The sequence below is a fragment of the Oryctolagus cuniculus genome, chromosome 19, assembly GCF_051225735.1.
Source record: "Oryctolagus cuniculus isolate XC-2025 breed Fujian yellow rabbit chromosome 19, ASM5122573v1, whole genome shotgun sequence".
Classification (NCBI taxonomy): domain Eukaryota; kingdom Metazoa; phylum Chordata; class Mammalia; order Lagomorpha; family Leporidae; genus Oryctolagus; species Oryctolagus cuniculus.
The window spans coordinates 19018505-19030837 of record NC_142885.1 but is presented as its reverse complement, the minus strand read 5'-3'; the positions used below and the strand labels follow the sequence as shown (position 1 = coordinate 19030837).

The 12333-nt window shown below is 48.6% G+C and overlaps 1 protein-coding gene across 7 annotated transcripts in view; it reads right to left on the bottom strand.

Annotated features, from left to right (window-relative positions):
* Positions 1 to 10778: 10778 nt before the first annotated feature.
* LOC149120375 (uncharacterized) overlaps positions 10779 to 12333 on the bottom strand; it is a 114930-nt gene continuing 113375 nt past the window's right edge. For all 7 annotated transcript variants that reach the window (XM_089322000.1, XM_089322002.1, XM_089322005.1 and 4 more), the window contains one exon: positions 10779 to 11148. The gene's annotated coding sequence lies outside the window, so the exon portion shown is untranslated. The remainder of the gene's footprint in view (positions 11149 to 12333) is intronic.

Genomic DNA, 12333 nt, shown 5'->3' with positions numbered 1-12333 from the left:
CCTGGGGTGAGGGCCCTGGTCGCTCCAGTCCACGCCACATCCAGCCACCAGGGTCTGACCCTGGACCACAGACTCAGAAAAGCCACAGCTCAACTCCGCCCATGTGATCTGCAACCCAGGTTCGAGTCACCTTCATTAGAGCGACCAGGAGGGCAGGGGGCCAGGCACGGCCTCTATATACAAGCCCACCCTAAGGCGGGATTGCAGCTCCAGAGCGTCCCACCCGCTGGGGTCCTTGCCTCTGCCGCCCCACCCCAAGCCAAGGCTCCCCCAGAGGCCAGAGATTAAGGGTTTGCTTGGGGCGGGCCAGAGTGCGGCCCTCCTGGGCTAACCCCCGCGGGGGACCACGGCTGTGCATCTGGAGAACCGAAGCTGGCCAGGCCCCGACCCGGGAGGGAGCAGGAAGTGGCCAACCCAGCGTGGCCAGGACCCACACAGGAAACAGAAGCTTGCAAGGGCAAGACCCAAACACCCATATAAGGCGCCCGGGAGCCAAGTTGGAAGCAACAACCCACCACGAACCGCACGCCCATGCACGCCGCTGCTCTGCACACCTCCTGAGCCTGAGGTACAGTCGACTAAGCCAGGCAGGGCCAGAGCACGCTCCGCTGGGGCCCCGCAAGGAACCCGGCACTGCCTGGGGGTGCCCCGTGTTCCCCACACTCGGTCGAGGCTGGGGACCTGGAAGAGGAAGCCACCAAAGTGGGTCAGCAGCAGCCCGGGAGCTCTAAGCTGGGCCCTGGGGCTCCAGGCGGGGCTCCCTGTAGTGGCCTGGGTGACCTCGCGGTGACCTTGGGAGACCCACCCCCAAAAGGCAGAGGAGAGAGCCCGCATGCCCCCGCAGACCCCGCAAACGCGGGGTCAAATCCCCGCAAGAATGATAATCCCGGGGCCCAGCCTGCCCAGGCAGCAGCCGTGATCTGCAGCCGAGGGCCACAAGCGGGGTCCCAAGTGGGGGTCAGCCCTGGCTGCGTGCATCTTGGAGGGGGACGGCGGCCCCACCCGCGGGACCTCCAAGACCCAGGGCCCTGCCCTGCAGGCTGACCACCCTCCTGATGCGAGCCCAGGCCCGGGGCCCCCAGCGCGGTGGCGGCAGCTCGTAGCCCCCTCCCCTGGTTCGTAGCCTCATCCACAGTCCCTGAGCGGTGCCCACCTGCCACAGAGGTGCCCCTGGCGTGCAGCTGTGGGAGCCCCAGCAGCGCGAACAGCACAGCCACCATGTCCCCGCTGTAAGCCATCCACTGAACGCCATGCCTGCCGCAGGCAGGCTAGGGCCCCTGTAAGACCGGCCGGGCCCACATGCTGGGCCCGCATACACAGGGCGGTGCCCCGGGGACGGGGCACACACGGTGTGTGTGGGGAGAATACAGGCGCTCTGCACACGCGTGCACACACACGTATGCGGGCGACAGGCAGGCGGCCGCAGGCTGCGGAGGCCGGGGGCGGGCACGTGACCCTGGGGGCGGCCAGGCGTTGCTAGGAACCGGAGCAGGGCTGGGGTGGGGTGGCGCCAGGGTGTGCGTTCAGATGCACACATTCCTGCCATACCCCTGCTAGTGATGACACTGGGACCCCACTACCCAGGTGCTCTCACCCAGGTGCAGTTGAGTCTGGCAAAAGTTAGGCGTCTGCGCAAGCATGGGAGCGCGGCCTGGGAGGGCCAGGAGTCCAAGCCCTTGAGCCCGCGGGGAAAACGGCCCTGAGTTTTACACCATGAGATCCCGCCCAAGCCCCATACTGCACAGGAAGCCGTTCAGTGCCCGGGATCGCGTGGGCTCCCCGCAGGACAGCGCTGAGCCGGGGAACCTGTGGCAGATCTTCCCTCTTACACCTGCACCCCCTCACCTGGGGTGGATGTCCCCTCCCTCATTCCTGCACCCCTCATCCGGGGCAGATGCCCCCTCCATCACTCCTGCACACCTCACCTGGGGTGGATGTCCCCTCCCTCACTCCTGCACCCCTCACCCGGGGCAGATGCCCCCTCCATCACTCCTGCACACCTCACCTGGGGTGGATGTCCTCTCCATTACTCCTGCACCCCTCATCTGGGGCAGATGCCCCCTCCATCACTCCTGCACCCCTCACCTGGGGCAGATGCCCCCTCCATCACACCTGCACCCCTCACCTGGGGTGGATCTGCCCTCCCTCACTCCTGCACCCCTCACCCGGGGCAGATGCCCCCTCTGACACTCCTGTACCCCTCACCTGGGCCAGATACCCTGTCACTCCTGCAACCCTCACCTGGGCCGGACGCCCCCTCAATCACACCTGCACCCCACACCTGGGGCGGATCTGCCCTCCATCTCACCTGCACCTCTCACTTGGGGTGGATGCCCCCTCTGTCCCTCCTGCACTGCTCACCTGGGGCAGATCTGCCCTCTGTCCCTCCTGCACCACTCACCTGGGGCAGATCTGCCCTCCATCTCACCTGCACCTCTCACTTGGGGCGGATGCCCCCTCTGTCCCTCCTGCACTGCACACCTGGGGCAGATCTGCCCTCTGTCCCTCCTGCACTGCTCACCTGGGGCAGATGCCCCTCTGTCACTCCTGCACCCCTCACCCAGGGAGGATCTCCCCTCCATCACTCCTGCACCCCTCACCTGGGGTGGATCTGCCCTCCATCACTCCTGCAATCCTCACCTGGGACGGATGCCCCCACCGCCACTCCTGTGCCCTTAATATCTAGGGAAAAAGTAACTCAAGATAAAGCATACCATTCTATGAAGATAAATAGTGAATATATCAATGAGCTATAGCACTATAATACTGTAAGTTCAAAATATTTGAATTAAAATGTAGCTGAGAAAATAAACTGATAAATCTCCAATCATAGTTGGAGATTCTCACATAATTTTTGTAACTGTTGAAATTAGAAAAAAAGAGCACAAAACATGCATTTCAAAAATCATTGTTATGGCTGGCGCTGTGGGGCAGCAGTTAAAGCCTAACTTGCAGCACTGGCATTCCATATACGCTCTGGTTCAAGTCCCAGCTGTTCCACTTCTGATCCAGCTCCCTGTTAATGTGCCTGGGAAAGCAGCAGCAGATGGCCCAAATCCTTGGGCCCTTGCACCCATGTGGGAGACCCAGAAGAAGCTTCTGGCTCCTGGCTTCGGATCGGCTCAGCTCCAGCACTTCCAGCCCTATGAGGAATGAGGCAGCAGATGGAAGACCTCTCTTTTCTCTCTCTACCTCTCTCTGTAACTGTTCCTTTCAAATAAATAAATTAAATCTTTAAAAAAATCATTATCAATAAGCTCATCCTAATCAACATTTATAGAATTCTATTTGCAGAAATGTAAATACATGTTATTTTCAGGTACACATGAAACATTGACTCATTAGACAGTATTTTAAAGTGTCATAGTTAGGCCGGCGCCACGGCTCACTAGGCTAATCCTCCGCCTAGCGGCGCCGGCACACCGGGTTCTAGTCCCGGTCGGGGCGCCGGATTCTGTCCCGGTTGCCCCTCTTCCAGGCCAGCTCTCTGCTGTGGCCAGGGAGTGCAGTGGAGGATGGCCCAGGTGCTTGGGCCCTGCACCCCATGGGAGACCAGGAGAAGTACCTGGCTCCTGCCATCGGATCAGCGCGGTGCGCCGGCCGCAGCGCGCCGGCCGCGGCGGCCATTGGAGAGTGAACCAACGGCAGAGGAAGACCTTTCTCTCTGTCTCTCTCTCTCACTGTCCACTCTGCCTGTCAATAAATAAATAAATAAATAAATAAAGTGTCATAGTTAAATCTCAATAAATTTGAAAGAGATAAAGTAAAACAGTCCAAATGTAACAGGACTATATTAGAAATCAGTAAGAAGGAAATATTTTTAAAATATCCAACCATTTTAAGCAATACACTTCTAAATAAATCTTCAAATCCAAAAGAAATCTCAGGACTGAAACATATTTTGAGTTGAATGATAATTAAAACATGGGTTTTTGAAATCTGTGGCATGCAGGATAGCAGAATTTATAGGAAAATTAATGTTTAAAATGATATTATTAGAAAATGTTTAAATCGATGATACACCCTAAGGAAGTAAATGAAAGTAGATAAAACCAGTAACAACAAAAGAAAGAGAAGTGGAGTGGAACAAAATTAAATTGAAAGCAAAGAACACAGGAAAACTAATGATGGTAACTATTGTCTATGGGGAAAAAAGGGGAATTTCTAAAACTTTACTAGAATAATTTAACAAGGAAATACAAAAATAACAAATAGCAGAAATAAAAAATTTTATCCTACAGATATTGAAATAATAAAGAAATAAGGTGGAATTCATGCTGACCAGTTAAATAATTTCGATGAAATGAATAAACTCTTTATAATACACAGAATTAGTGTTAAATGGGATGATGATACTCCACTTTCTGTAGATCACACCCACAGCAGTTGATACTTGCTCTGTAGGCACTGATAGGTTGGCAAAGTCACTATGAAAACTTCCACATTTATGTTCATCATGAAGAGGTAAGGGAATACCAATTGATTACCTATTTGCCTGGACCCAGTGAGCACAGAGTCTAATCCATTCTAGTTTCTATAACATAAGTAATATTATTAGATCAGTCCTTAAACACAGAATAAAAGAAAAAGACTGTGTTTTAGCATTAGTTTGTAAGTGGATTAAGGGTATTTAAGAAAGTGTGCTTCATATCTTAAAATACAGATGAAAAGGATTTTATTGACATCAACCTGCCCAGGATTGTAAAGGAAATGAGGAAAGGTCTTCTAAATGACAGTTTAAGGGACTTTGATTTCAGAAAGAGCTGATGTGCAAACTGCTCTGGGGCCTGTGTTATGGCGGTTTCCTGCAGAAACTAGAGGGTCAATATTCTTTAAAATTTTATATTTAGGTTTCATGTTTTATTTGAGAAAAAGAATTCTATGTGTCTTTTTCTCTTTGAAAATTGCTTATGGTTAACAACTTTGACCTTGCAGTGCTACCAGAGTGTGTGGGGCTGTCTGTGAAAACCAGCAGCTTGGTTTGTTAGACATGGTGTGGAGGGGATAGCAAGAAACCCATGTTTAAGTACTTGCCAGTAAAAAGAGCAAACTTCAAAAGACAAGAATGCAGGAAAGCGCCAGTCCTGCTGGCCTGAGGTTAGAGGCCCTTTGGGACAGGGAAGACCAGTGTGACAAACAATTTTTTTATTTTTTTATGATTAGGTACTTATTTGAAAGCCAAAGATACACAGAGTGTGACATAGAGAGATCCTCCATCCAACTGGTTTACTCCCAGGTGGTTGCATCAACCACTATGGGAGCAGGCCAAAGCCAGGAGTCAGGAGTCAGGAGTCGAGACTTCCCGGTCTCCCAAGAGGGTGGCAGGGCCCCAAGCACTTGTTCCATGTGCCACTGCTTTCCCCAGGACATTCGGGAGAATCCTGATCAGAAGTGGAACAGCCTGCATACAAACCAGTGCCCATATGGGATGCTGCCATTACAGAAGGTGACTGAACCTACTATGCTACAACACTGGCCCCCAATTTTTTTATTGATTGGAAAGGCAGGGACACACAAAAGAGAAAGGGCCAGATGGGGAGAACGTCCATCCTTGTTTAGCCCTCCAAGTATACACAACATCCATGGCTGGGCCAGGCAGAAGCCAGGACCCAGGCATTCAACCTGGGTCCATGTGAGTGGCAAGGACCCAACAACTTGAGCCACTACCTGTTGTCTCCCAGGGTGGGTATTACAGGAAACTGGAACTGGAAGGAGAGCTGGGACTTGAACTCAGGCCCTCTGTTATGGGATGGGAGCGTCCCAACAGGTGGTGTCATTGCTGTGCCACACACCCTCCCCCAAAGAGAAGTTTTCCAGGAGAATCCTGGATGCCATGGTTGAGCTAGACTGAACTCAGCAACCAGGAGCTTCATTCACATCTCCCACGTGGGAAAGCAGAGAAGATGGCCCATGTCTTTGGGCCTCTGAATCCAACTGGGATACCTGGGGGAACCTCTCTGAGCCATGGCGTGCAGAAGATCTGCTCCACCCATCCATGGAGAGAGCCATGTTCCCAGAACCAGCTCTCTGTGGCTGCTCCACCTTGGGTTTTGAGCCCCTGAGCCTCTGATATGTTGAGTGCCTGGGAGTACCTCACAGTCCTACCTGGGTGCACAGCCCCCATCAATCCTCCCAGCCAGACTCAAGGTCAGTGGGGAACAGGGACTTTGTTCTCTGGCAATATCCATGGATCCCACACGTGCACCAAGAGTCACTCGCCACAGCCCCTCCTCGTTTCATAATGGCATCTCCTCCTCCCCACCATCTGTCCAACACCTGCTCAGCTGCTACTCTTACACCCATAATTCTACCTGCCCTCTCTCAGCCACCTGTTTGTGGGGAAATGGGGAGAGGGAAATGTGCCCCTTTTTCCCACTGGGTAAGTGGGTGCCCTGTCCCACTGAGGACTCCAGGCCGCATTCACAGACAGTGCAGTCGACCAGGCTCTCCCTCCAGCTAGATCACCAGTGTCACAGGTTTCTGCAGACTGATCTTACCTCACTCTCCAAAGCTGGTGCAGTCTCCCGCTCTCGGCTCCTGGGGTCATGTGCTGTGTCTGTGCTTGCTGCTTTGCATCCACGTGGGCTTTCCACCATGATCCACGGTGTCCTTCTTCCTTCCTCAGCACTTCCTGTAGTTTGCTGTCCAAGTCTCCGCTAAGAATATATTTCATCCACTATTTTTTTTTACTGTTTTCCCCTAGCCTAAAGCAGTACACCCTTTCCCCATCCTGCTCTTCTGGAATCCCCAAGATGCTTTACTTTAAAATAGTTATGCCTCATGAATGGGCATAGCAACATAGCAGAATACAATTTATTTTTTAGAGGTATGGCATAAGCAAATTCAGTTCAGAGTACTAATGTTAGATTTCGTGGCATTTATTCTCACTAGTGAATTTTCAGAAGTCTTACTAACAGTAAGGAATTCCTTTGGGAAATTTAACAGTTTCCTTGCTGAAAACCACTGGGTACATTGTTTTGGGAGTAGAATATTCTGCCCTCGTCAGAACATTAGTCAATGCCATCATATTCACTCTTTGGCAAATAACTCTTTTCTGAAAATACAAAGGGAGAGACATGAAGGAAATTTTCATTCTGATTTAGATAATATTTTGTTCTCAATTATTTCTGATCTCCTTTCCTCTTCAGAATGCACTTGTACATGCACACACACATGCACACATTCATCTGATATAAAGTATTCTGTACAGAGAATTGAGCCTATTAACTGAGATGTGACCAATTTAAAGACTAGAGTCTTAGGAGAGAAAAATACACTGCTCTACAATTATATTCAAACATGCTGCATATTCACTGCCTGTCTGATATTTGTTTAAGGGATCATTTGATAACAGCTTTTCCCCTTTTCGTTTTTTCATTCACATGTTCTTACAGATTTGCTTCATGTTGCTGGTAATTTTCTAGAATATCTGTCCAAGAGTTAACATTGCAATGTGGCATTGCTATCAGTACTCTGCTATGTGATAATTATTTTAACATCTTTGATATTCTGAGAAAATCTGATGGGTAACATTTTTTTCTGGAGCAATTCCTTTTACTTCACGTATTTTAACCCATTGCTTATGGTAGTCCTGTTGAACAGGAGCTGCCTTCACTTCTTGCACCAGAAGCACCAGGAATCTGAATATTCTGTTTTCTGACTCTCAGCAGGTCAGGTGAGATGACTCAGCCTTTCCAAAATTTTACTGAGCAGTTGCACTCCCCAGAATACTTTCTGAGTTCTTTCAAAATATTTTAACCAAAAAAATTAGCTATTATTATCATTAGTTTTCTGGGCAATCTTGGCAGCATCCATTTCTGTGTGTCAGCAGTGAGTCAAAGTGATTATAATACCCTGACAGACAGACTCCTTCCCTAAGGTCCTGTCAAGTGTACTGTGCTCTCAGCACAGATGCAGCACGATCCCTTCATGAAGGAGAACTCTGCCCTACACCATCCAAAGATAGTGAACTCCTCTTTGGGAGCTATGATAAAAACAGAAAAATACACTGCTCTACAATTATATTCAAACATGCTGCAGATTCACTGCCTGTCTGATGTTTGTTTAAGAGATCATTTGATAACAGCTTTTCCCCTTTTGGTTTTTTCATTCACATGTGCTGACAGATTTGCTTCATGTTGCTGGTAATTTTCTAGAATATCTGTACAAGAGGAGTCCTCTCTTCATCTTACTGTCATGACCTCCAATGTGCTTGTCCTACCCTGCCAGGCTCTGGGCTGACAGAATCCTCCAGTGTATCAGAAACATCACATTGTTAGCAAAACAACCTGTGATATACCATTCACGGTCTTGAGTTTCTGCAGCGACACATTGATAGCTGAATCCCAAATACTTGTCACAGCTAAAAAGTACTGTGTGTAAAGTCTTTCTCAACTCAAAGCCCGGAAGAATATCCTTAGTACCAACACTTCAGAGGAAGGGTCCCATTACCCTGATATACCTGACTTTAGGGAAGAACTATTCAATGTAAGAACAGACATGCCCATCCCTTCCTCAAGTTCCACCTGCTCTCTCTAAGTCAACTCTCCTTAGAGGGCATCACCTGCAAGGACAGCCCCAGAACTGAGGCTCCTGTGTCTGGTCAGAGCCTCAGGCTCACAGCCTCATCCTCCAGGAGGCAGTGCATCCACTCCCTGTAAACCTAATCTGGGTCCATCAGAGCAGCTCCCTGGACAGGTACACACGTCACTGTGGAGTAAGTTCCTCTCCCAGTCCTTACTGCTCAACTCAGGATGCCCCTGGAGGACTTGGATGGTGGATCAGGCATATGTGAGAGTCCCCTGAAGTTTCTGACTCGACTTATCCCTATCTGCACCCTCTTTGGATGCCACTTGCTCTAATGTCACTTGGTGTTGCTTGGGTTAACTCCTGTCCCCCAAACATGCTTTCTCTGATGCACTCCCTCAGCTCTTGAGCTCAGAATGTAGACTAAGCCCATGCTGCTGCAGGAGACAACAGAGTAAAGACAAACATCAGGTCTCAGACTCTCAGAAAAGAAAATAGTACAACACACACCAATTCTCTTCTTAGATTAGCCTAAGAATTGAGGTCATAACGAAAAGAGCATCCCTGAACATGAGAAATATAGGCCACTACGAGAAATACCAGCTTACCAGGAAGAGAGAAGCTGCTGAATGCAGCAAATGGTAAGGACACTTCGATGGTAACTGTCCAACTGCTGGAGGCTGGAGGTGACCTGCCTTGACAGTTAAAAACATTGTTGTGTGTGGGCATTTTGCCTTGTAGTTGGAACACTCATTGAGACACCCACAATTACAGAGCCTCAGTTTGAATCCAGCTTTCTGCCAGTGAAGACCCTGGGAGTCAGCAGATGACGACTCACAGAGATCTATCACTGCCATGCAAGTGGGAGACCTGGATTTAGTTCCCAGCTTCCATTTCTGGCAGAGTTGGAATCACCCAGTGGATCACAGTTTAGTGGAAGTGAACAGTTAAAAATCATTCTGAGTCTCTCTGCTTCTTAAATTAGGGTCAAGCTTCTAAGACCATAAAGGAATGAAATTGGAAATTAGCAACTCAGGAATGGACACACAGAACTCAGTAACCAAGTGGCCAAGAGCATCAACACCAGCTTTGGAGAGTGAGCTGAGATCACTGAAGTAGCCCGAGCCACTGGCAATAAAGCTGAGGGAACAGCCTGGAATGAGTTTGGCTTGGAGCCCTGTGGGGGACAGTGTACCTGCCACCTAGAAGAATAAAGGGGGGGGGCATATATTTCTATCTCCCTGAGCCACCCTGCATCGGTATCCTGTAACTAGCTGAGGTATGGCGGGAACCACTTTGGACATATTTATCAGCAGTTCCAGCTTGTGTCCAGGTACCCAGCAACCAGCTGAGATGAGACGCCTGAGTCTGCTGGGAGAACTGACAGGGGTCTGGGCAGTTTTGACTGCGGGAGCCTTGTGTGCTGGGACTGTGAAAACACTGTGGCTGCATGGAAGGGTGCAGGGTGTGGCTGGGTCCCTGGGCAGTCATTCTGGGCTGCTCCACATGCTCAGGTTGCCCTGATTCTCTGGTGAGAGTCATTGCTGCAGGATCCAGGCTCACACTGTGAACTGCACCGATGCTTTGTGTGTTCTTGTGGCAGTGTGGACGAATACAACACTCACTGGGGCTAGAGCTCTGCAACTGGTCTCCTTGGAGCAGAGAAGGTGAGCATGAGAGTATGACAACAGAAGTGGTAAAACTCTCTCCTCTTATAAAAAAAATAAAAGAGATTGGCTGGTGTCACGGCTCACTTGGTTAATCCTCTACCTGTGGTGCTGGCACCCCGGGTTCTAGTCCCAGTTGGGGCACCAGATTCTGTCCTGGTTGTTCCTCTTCCAGTCCAGCTCTCTGCTGTGGCCTGGGAAGGCAGTGGAGGATGGCCCAGGTCCTTGGGCCCTGCACCTGCATGGGAGACCAGGAGGAAGCACCTGGCTCCTCGTTTTGGATTGGTGCAGCACACCAGCTGTAGCAGCCATTTGAAGGGTGAACCAACAGAAAGGAAGACCTTTCTCTCTGTCTCTCTCTTACTAACTCTGCCTGTCCAAAAAAAGAAAAAAAAAAACAGATACCACCACCACCATGTTTATTGCAATATGGTTCACAGCAGCCACAAGGAATAAACAAGGATTTATTTATGAAGATTAAACAAAGATTTCCATCATCAGATGAATTACTAAGCAAAAAAATGTTATAGATTAATGATCAAATGTTATTCAGGACTTAAAAATAATGAAATTTTATCAAGTGCATCAAAATGGAGTTACTGGAGGACTTCATCTTAGAGAAATCAGCCAGAAAAAGAAAAATACCACATGTATTACCTTACATGTGGAAGTTAACTTTTTGAAACATTCAAAACACAAAAACAACAAAAAAAATGCCAATGTGTATCACTATTGCTGCAAATATACTCCTAGAAAACACTGTTTGATAACTTGGACAAACCAGTGGTTAAGAACAGAACACTGGGGCCGGAACTGTGGCATAGTAGGTTAAGCATCCATTGTGGTGCTGGCATCCCATATGGGCACCAGTTCAAGTCCAGCTTCTCCACTTCCGATCCTTTTCCTTGCTGATGGCCTGAGAAAGCAATGGAAGATGGCCCAAAGGCTTGGGCCCCTGCAACATAGTGGGAAAGACAGAAGAAACTCTTGGTTCCTGGCTTTGCACTGGCCCACCTCCAGACATTGTGGCCATCTGTGGAATGAACCCATATTTATGGAAGACCTCTAACTCTACGCCTCCCTCTCTCTGTAACAATACCTCTCAAGAAAACTAATGTTTCTTTTTTTAATTTAATGTCCTAAAATAAAAGATCATCATACTGCTCCGGTGGAACTTTATTCTTTCTACCTTTTTCCTATGAATATTATGGTTACCCTGAATAGTACATGGATTATAATCATATCATGAGAAATAGATGAAAAGAGGAAAGGGGAAGAGAGGAAATTCTGGGTTTATTCTTAGAACTGTACCTCCACAATTCATGAAATATGATCTCTTTGCATTCATTTTAAAAATAATTGAAGGGGCAGGTGCTGTGTGGCAGTGTGTTAAAGCCCAGGCTTGAAAGGTGGGCATCCCACCACATGGGCATAGGTTCTAGTTCATGCTGCTCCTCTTCTGATCTAGCTCTCTGCTATGGACTGGGAAAGCAGTAGAAGATGGCCCAAGTCCTTGGGCCCCTGCATCCACGTGGGAGACCTGGAAGAGGCTCCTGGTTCGTAACTTGCAATCAGCTCATTTCTAGCCATGTGGCAATTTGGGAAATGAACCAGCAGAGTGAAGACTTCTCCCTCTATCTCTACACCTCTTTCAGTAATTCTGTCTTTTAAGTAAGTAAAAGTAAATTTTAAAAAATTTTAAGAAGAAAAAAGAATGTTACATTAGTATAGTTTTAATGATCTGTGATTACTTTAAATTTAGGGTGTATAAATAAAATGGTCAATTTTCCATTCAACTGATTATACTTGTTACTTATATTCCCTATAAATGAGGGTTTCTAATCTTTCCTTATTTTTGGAAGATCTATTTTGTTTATTACAAAGACATTGTTACATACAGAGAGAGAGAAAGAAGGAGAGATCTTCCATCTGCTGGTTCACATTTCCAGGTCTTCCACATGGGTGCAAAGTCACAAGCACTTGGGCTGTTCTCTCCTGCTTTGGTGCATTAGCATGGAGTTGGATCAGAAATGGAGTACAAACCGGTGCTGTGGCATAATGAGTAAGGGTGCCTCCTGCAGTGCCGGCATCCATATGGGTGCTGGTTTCAAGTCCCAGCTGGTCGACTTCTGATCCAGCT